Raw genomic sequence first — 8,722 nt, forward strand, 5'->3', positions numbered from 1 at the left:
TGACAGCTATACATTTCTGTCAAACTCTTTGATAAAAATCACAGATACATTAAGCATATCTCATGTAAAGTATCAGCTATCATGTTACATCACGCAAACATTTCGAATAAACATTTTCGTTCCCATATAGGGCTGTGAAAATTCTTTTCTTTTCCTGAAAATCTAGAAAATTTTCATTTTCCTTCTCAAAACGGAAAAATATTTTCTTTCTTTAAAATTCTCTTTTCTGGACGAGCGGGCGTCGACCCCTGTTTCTGGTGCAGTTGATCATGTCGAACTGAGGTGTTGGGATCTTGTACTGATCATTCTGTTCACTTCCTAGCCTAGTACTATTGTTCTGGACTGAGGATTAGAAGGAAGATTCTTGGGTCAGAGCAAAAGAAAGGTTCTCTGATACCACTCTGTCACGACCACATCTTCCTAGTAAAAGAAAGTGTAGCTATATAGCGACTAAATCTTACTGAAACTGTCTCAACTCATCATAAGATGCATAAAGCAAGGGAAACATTGTCTGAAATGTGTTGAGGGTACAATCATACTGAATCAGAGTAGTTGTGGGACAATTGTCTTTGCTAAAAGCAAGTTCTAAATTTGCACAACGGAAGAGTACCAAGACAGATGTAATATGTATGAAGACATACTACACCAGCTATCTTCCTACTTACTTAGTCTTCTGTCCCAACACCTCCTCGGCTTTGACAACGATCAACCTGCACATTAAGGAAAACAATATGCAGGGTTGAGTACTTGATGCACTCAGTGGGCTCATGCCGAAAACATTTTCTCTTTTAGTTGTCAGCCAAGCTGAGTGAACACGGGGTTTTTCTGAAAATAAGTCCCGGTCACTAAAACTGTTATTTCTTTCTGAAAATAGACTGCAGTCATTTAAACTTCTGATGATGTACCATATCTAATCTGTGTGAACCGGGAATGTGGACACATTCCACGATCACCGGACCGGCCAACCTGGCGCTAGCACACGGTCCCTATGTGTACACTAGTCTGAGTAGGGTTTGCGACCCTACTGGGACCCGAATTCGATTTAACTGATTTGGCATAGCAAACAGATAGGTAATCATAAATAAAACATGGCATGACAACTCATTCAAAATAAATCATGTTTTCACATCAACCACGCTTTAAAAGTAAGAAGAGCCCACCTCGTTTTCTTAAACTCTTTCAAACGGGGGCTTCCTGGTTTGAGATTACTCGTCGTGCGGCGACGTCCCTTTATAACAATTGATATACTTAAATTAGGCTTTAAGTAACTATTTATCTTGCATGTATGCATGCCTAAGCGTGTGCTTATTGTTTTACTTCCTTCTTTCTAAATTTAGAAATCTTAAATCCTTAATTAAATCAATGATTTAATTTATTCGGAGTCTTGCCGAGCTGTTCGGGTACAATATATATCCCCGTATTATTTTCATTAAGTATCTTGAAACTTACTTGGACTATTAAAAGTCTCTTTAATTATTTACTGAATACTATTTCAACACGGCTTAATAAATTTCTTTTCTTCCGTGGCTTAGGGAACTCAAATCCCATGGATTAAATTCTGTTATGGGCAGCGGCCCAATAATATTTAACCTCTGCGGCCCGAGGAAATTGATATCATGCCAGACTTGTTTTTAACTGGTAGTGGCCAGTTTTAATTTCTTTTCTCTTCTTTCTCTTTTTTTTAACACAAGGAGCCCAAGTTTAATTAAATTGGCTATGGTCCAATTCAAAATACTCCCTGGCCCAGATTGTAAAATGGCCTAAATTGAATTATGCATTTGGCCCAAAACTAAAATATACTCCCAAACACCCATCGGCTCCCTCTTCTCTTTTCCAAATGAATTTCTCCAAATTGAATCCCAATCCCTAACTTCTCCATTTTTCCCCTTTCTTCTCGGCAAATTTCACCGCTGCGCCGACCGTCGCCGACGTCACCGCTTCCAGCAATTCAGTGCCGACGCGAGCATCTTCTGCTAAGGCAACGTCGTCAGTCTGCCGTCGCTGCTGTTTCGAGACCTAGAAGTCGGCGCTCCGCCGTCAGTTTAGAGCCACCATCATCGGCTCCTGCCACTTGGTTCTATCAGCCCTTGCTCCTCACTCGTCGGCTGCGAGGCTCCGTTTGTCCTTTGTGCTCACAACAGCATCGGCTCCCTGGCGCTGCTTCTTGGTGAAAACAGAGTCGTCGCCACTGATTGAAGCTACAATGATGACGCCCCGTCTGTCGGGTTTGAGTTTGAGAGCCTCTTTCTCGTCCTCTGCTCCTGCTGATGCCTTGCACGAGTAGCTACTGCTTCACCGCTGTCAAGTGCCGTTACTGCCCCGATGAGTCCGTGTGGCTACCTTCATGGCCTCACCGTCACCGGTAGTCATTGGGCAGCCCTTCCGGCCCTAAAGCTAAGTTCTTTTTGCCTTAACACACTTAGTTTGATTGATTGTGAATTTTGGGCAGTAGCTATGTGGTGCTAAAGCTTTGTTCTTCGTTGGTAGTCATGATAATTTATTACTGATCTTGGGCTAAAAGAAATCATATGATATTTCTTGTTCCAAGTTGTGTGAATTGGAGATCCTAAAGCTTTTAAGTTCTTTGAGCATGAGGTTCTAATGAGATGCAAGAGGGGAGTATTTTGATTACCTGTTGTGGAGCTATGAAAAGTGTGGATGAACTCCCCCTTTGCTGCTTAGTTCTCGGTCCTCACAGAACAGAAATATGCTGAATTTCAGATGTGGTGTAAGGGAAGATTGAGGGTGGTAAGGATGGGTCTTTATAGGTGATTTGGTAACTGCAAAATCTGCAACTCTTGATCCTCTTGCAGGGACATTTTTGTTGGTTGTGAGAGTGTACTCGTATATTCAGATCTGGGCTGCCTTATTCTTGTTTTATCTTGCTGCCATTTTAACTGCATTTGGTTGTATGTGGAGCTTGGTGCTTTAGCTATTAAATGGCTTGGTTGCTGTGGCAGGTACTCAAGAAAGGGGCAGAGATTGTTACTGCAGCTCTGCAGTTTGTTGCAGCTGGAAGGCAGACATTGCAGGCTCATTTGCCCCATTGCAGCTTGCGGTTAAGGCTGGGAAAGGGCAGGGATGGTACCCCTCTTATCCTTCCTTGGCTTATTGCTAATTTTGAACCTTTCACATGCTTTGTTTGGTTGTATTATTTTGCAGGAATAAGGACCCATCATGTCCGGCTGCCACCTTGATGTTCTGATCTCAACGGGCTGTCGAAGCCGGGCCTAAATTCGGGCCTAAGGAAGAGGCCGAGACTTAGCATTTCTACTTGTAATAGAATAGAGTCTTCTCTCTTGTTCTTTTCCAAGCTTTCTCTCCTTTCAAACAAAATGTATAGAATTACTTCTAAAATTTAGTGCGTATTATTCTTCTTCTATTTTCATCATCAATCATCTTGTAAACGTATACTCCCTCCGTCCCTGAAAATTTGTCACCTATTTCCTTTTTCGTCCGTCCCTAAAAATTTGTCACCTTTCACTTTTACCATTTTTGGTAGTGGACCCCACATTCCACTAACTCATTCACACTCACATTTTATTATAAAACTAATATTTAAAAGTAGGACCCACATGCCACCAACTTTTTCAACCCACTTTCTATTATATTTCTTAAGACCCGTGCCGGGTCAAATGGTGATGAATTTTGGGGGACGGAGGGAGTACTTAGCTTGGAAATTCAAAATACTATGTTTTGATTACTCAAGAACATAAATAAATACTCTTTCATCTTTCTTTCTTTAAATTTCCAGTATTTATTTCATACTTTCCGAGAAATTAGATCTCGACTATTACATTTATCTTACTATTTAATTTTATTTCAACCTATCTATTCATCTTTATTCTCCCTTTGTTTGTTTTATTCTTGGTGACATGTTTTGTTCTTGGTTCCAATTTCAGGTCCATGGCAAGAAAAATATAAAAGGCAGGAAAGCTCAACAAGAGGTTGTTGCACAAATTTATGATGAGTTCGCACCATATCAGTGCCTAACTTACTGGTAATAATTACTCCATTTGAAATGATTAATTGTTTCGGTATTGATATTCTTATACTATGATTTATTATGGGGTCAAGTTGAGAGTCTAATCTGAATTATATATGTCAATTGCATGGATAGTATGGAGCACGTGGATTTCTATGAGAAGTGGCTAGGAAAATTGAGCGAGATTTCATTGAGAATGTTGACAAAACTAGTCTTTTTAAATAATAAATAAGTCTTTTATGTTTTAAATTAAGTAAAAGAAGAGCAAGTACATAGGACAATAGTCCCTACAAAGCAATCAAACTACTAGCTTGATGATACCCACTAACCTATATGAGTTTAGGTTGTGCCTCCTTAAAATCTCATAGAGACAAACTCAAAGGGAGAAAAGGTTCCTAAGAGGAAAAAGATTACTCAAGTGGGAAGCACCAACTAGCTATCCAAGAGCCTCACATAAATAGTTGCATGTGGCCTCCAGTGTCCCAACGTCTCACTTCTCTGGTAATGAATATTACCAAAGTCCAACAATAAGAGTCACATTTGGTGTGGGCACATGTTTTAAGAAATGTAAAGAAAAATGGGTTGAATAAGTTAATGGACTATGGGTAGTCCAACAATAAGAGTCACATTTGGTGTGGGCACATGTTTTAAGAAATGTAAAGAAAAATGGGTTGAATAAGTTAATGGACTATGGGTCCGACATATATATATATATATATATAGGGATGTATTCATTTCCTTTTCCTATATTTTCTCCTTTTTCCTTCTTAATATCAGCCATTAGATTAGAGAAATGGACGGTCAAGATCAACATTGGGTAATTAATCCCGTGTTGCATTATTTGTCCTATTTTGTGCATTATGAGGGTACAATAGTAGTCTAATAATGGCTGGAAACCGCTACGAATAATGCACCACATGATCACGAGTAATGCATATAATTGCCTATATAATGCACAATATGTGAACTGCAATGCATACGAACAAGATGTGCTGTGTTATGATGTTTGACACACGTTTCTGGTTTCCCTAAGGGTTTAATAAGCTTAGGGGCTAGGGTATAGTACGTAGACATGTATGTAATCTTCACATGGTAACGAGTAATGCATATAATTGACTATATAATGCACAATTTGTGAACTGCAATGCATACGAACAAGATGTGCTGTGTTATGATGTTTGACACACGTTTCTTGTTTCCTCTAAGGGTTTAATAAGCTTAGAGACATTACTATACCCTAGCCCCTAAGCTTATTAAACCCTTAGGGGAAACAAGAAACGTGTGTCAAACATCATAACATGGTACATCTTATTCGTATGCATTGCAGTTCACATATTGTGCATTATATAGTTAATAACATCCATTACTCGTTTTATAATTTGTTATTAATGCGTACGTACTATACCCTAGCCCCTAAGCTTATTAAACCCTTATGGGAAACAAGAAACGTGTGTCAAACATCATAACACAGCACATCTTGTTCGTATGCATTGCAGTTCACAAATTGTGCATTATATAGTCAATTATATCCATTACTCGTTACCATGTGAAGATTACATACGTGTCTACGTACTATACCCTAGCCCCTAAGCTTATTAAACCCTTAGGGAAAACAAGAAACGTGTGTCCAAACATCATAACATGGTACATCTTATTTGTATGCATTGTAGTTCACATATTGTGCATTATATAGTCAATTATATGCATTACTCGTGACCATGTGGTGCATTATTCGTAGATACCAAAATGTGGCAGTTACTTTTCCGTCAAATGTCAATAATAACCCTGTAATGCATACAACCACCTTCTATAATGCAACACGGAACCAGTTTTATAGAATCAATCTGATCCGTTGATGCCTTAGATCTAACGCGTAATATTAAGAAGGAAAAAGGATCTAAGATGTGAAAAGGAGAATAACGCTCCCCTATATATATATATATATATATATATATATATATATATATATATATATATATATATATATATAGGGGTGCGTTATAATGATAACCCATATTTATGTGATAACCCTATAACTAAATCTCCACCACACATTTTTAAAATATGTGGTCTAGATTTAATCTCACAAAACTATCATTTTATCAAATAAAACTATCATATTTCGGATATATTAAGGGCAAAATGGTCATTTCGACTATAACCTAACCACTGCAGAGAGCGATTCATCGGCGGTGGAAGCCATTCTTCAGAGAGCACGGTTTGTGCGATTCAATTTTATCTATGTCGTTGCATTTAATGCGGCTTCCAATTTTACTTGTGGAATGCTTGCGTTTTCCGTTGTATACCAATTGATGTTTCCGTTTATCGCAGTAGATTCTGAATGCTGGCATAATTTAACGTTTCTTCTAAAAGTTGAATTAGTTTCCATTTGTATTTTATGATTAGGAGCTGTAGTGTGAGCTTTCAAAGCATTTCATCATGGGCGGTAAAGATGCCAAGATATCTAAGGATGCCAAGAGTTCTAAAGAGGCCAAGAGTTCTAAAGACGCAACTAGCTCTGGCGCCAGTGAGTACTGTGAAATTATATTCCGAATCTCCATTACTACTCTGCTCAAATGCAGTTTACTTTGCTCTTCTTCTCAAATTGTAAGTAATTTATGCAGAGGGGAAGGAGAAGGAAGTGAAGAAAGAGACTAGATTGGGTCTCTCTTATAAGAAGGATGACAACTTCGGAGAATGGTACTCTGAGGTACGAGTATGGGGACAATCTAATTTAGTGTATCTGTACTGTGGGATTTCTGATGTTGATTCAAATATGAAACACCAAACGTTTGGTTCTTTTACACATGGAAAACAATTTAAGGAAACTTTCGCTAGCAGAGATCGTGTGTTGTATTTAAATCAGGAAAAATATCATTGTATCAACTCAGAGTATCATTCTATCCGGTAAAACTATCATTTTATATACATACCTACAAATCAGTAAAAGTATCATTGTATCAACTCAGAGTATCATTCTATCCGGCAAAACTATCATTTTATGTGCGTACCTACAAATCAGTAAAAGTATCATTGTATCAACTCAGAGTATCATTCTATCCGGCAAAACTATCATTTTATCAACTCAGAGTATCATTCTATCCGGCAAAACTATCATTTTATCAACTCAGAGTATCATTCTATCGGCGACAAAACTATCATTTTATCAACTCAGAGTATCATTCTATCCGACAAAACTATCATTTTATCAACTCATAGTATCATTCTATGATAAACTCGGATTTTAACTGTTTTATTGGACATTAAACATGATCTTTTGTGTGCTTTGTGAACAAGAGTGATGTGTTTTGTGAACAAGAGTGAACTAAAATGAGAATAAGAGTGAAGTGTTTTGTGAACAAGAGTGAAGTAAAATCAGAACAAGAGTGATGTGTTTTGTGAACAAGAGTGAAGTAAAATCAGAACAAGAGTGATGTGTTTTGTGAACAAGAGTGAAGTAAAATGAGAATAAGAGTGAAGTAAAATCATAATAAGAGTCATGTGTTTTATGAACAAGAGTGAAGTAAATCAGAATAAGAATGAAGTCCTTGTAATGCAATATAAAGGTGCATATAAAGGTGCTTTGATGAGTTTATCTAGTTTTGAAGTTAAAATAGGTAAAAAAAAAGGGGTCAAAATGAACCAAGACGAGGCTGGGGTCTGCTTCAAACGTTAATCTGCCTATTAAGATGGGGTCCAAATCCTATTTTGAGACTACCATTGTCTTCATCATCGAAAGAGCTTCGCGTGGGTACCTCACACACCCCAATCAGAGTTCAGATGAGAGAGATATGGCCAATCTCCGAAAGCCGCGCGCGATTGCCGGGAGAGCTACCCGACCGGGTGGATTTTATGTTGAATAATTCCACCCGGCCGGGTGGCCAGTTTTGTTCATGGCCAGTCCAGAGACTTTCACCCTATCGGGTGGATTTTATGTTGAATAATTCCACCCGGCCGGGTCGCTCTCGAAATGATTTCTTCTCCGCCTTGGATCGAACACACTATCATGGTTGTCGACGGAGGCTCTGTAGATGGTGACGTTAATGACTCTGTTTTTGTTTAATAATAATAGTTTTAGATTTTTGGCTGATAAAATGATACTTTTGCATCATAAAATGATAGTTTGATAGGATAAAATGATAGTTTCAAATGATAAAATGATACTTTTGCATGATAAATTGATTGTTTGAGTTCTTTGGTTGGATAAAATGATAGTTCGGGGAATAAAATGATAGTTTCAGTGGGTAAATGATAGGTTCAGTGATAAAATGATATTTTTGTTTAATAATGAGAGTTTTAGATTTTTGGCTGATAAAATGATACTTTTGCATCATAAAATGGTAGTTTGAGGAGATAAAATGATAGTTTCAAATGATAAAATGATATCTTTGCATGATAAATTGATTGTTTGAGTTCTTTGGTTGGATAAAATGATAGTTTCGGAGAATAAAATGATAGTTTCAGTGGGTAAAATGATAGGTTCAGTGATAAAATAATATTTTTGTTTAATAATGATAGTTTTAGATTTTTGGCTGATAAAATGATACTTTTGCATCATAAAATGATAGTTTGAGGGGATAAAATGATAGTTTCAAATGATAAAATGATACTTTTGCATAATAAATTGATTGTTTGAGTTCTTTGGTTGGATAAAATGATAGTTTCGGAGAATAAAATGATAGTTTCAGTGGGTAAAATGATAGGTTCAGTGATAAAATGATATTTTTGTTTAATAAT

At 37.4% G+C, this 8,722-nt stretch overlaps 1 long non-coding RNA gene across 2 annotated transcripts; it reads left to right on the forward strand.

Annotated features, from left to right (window-relative positions):
- The first annotated feature begins 1,828 nt into the window (after positions 1-1,828).
- LOC121747901 lies at positions 1,829-6,949 on the forward strand. Of its 2 annotated transcripts, none has more exons than XR_006039365.1 (5): positions 1,829-3,084; positions 3,163-3,337; positions 3,903-4,000; positions 6,392-6,512; positions 6,610-6,949. It is a non-coding gene; the product is annotated as an uncharacterized LOC121747901 (long non-coding RNA). The 2 variants fall into 2 exon arrangements; XR_006039364.1 differs by having other exon boundaries at positions 3,163-3,276.
- Positions 6,950-8,722: the final 1,773 nt, after the last annotated feature.

This window comes from Salvia splendens, chromosome 9 (genome assembly GCF_004379255.2).
Source record: "Salvia splendens isolate huo1 chromosome 9, SspV2, whole genome shotgun sequence".
In the NCBI taxonomy this organism is placed as follows: Eukaryota; Viridiplantae; Streptophyta; class Magnoliopsida; order Lamiales; family Lamiaceae; genus Salvia; species Salvia splendens.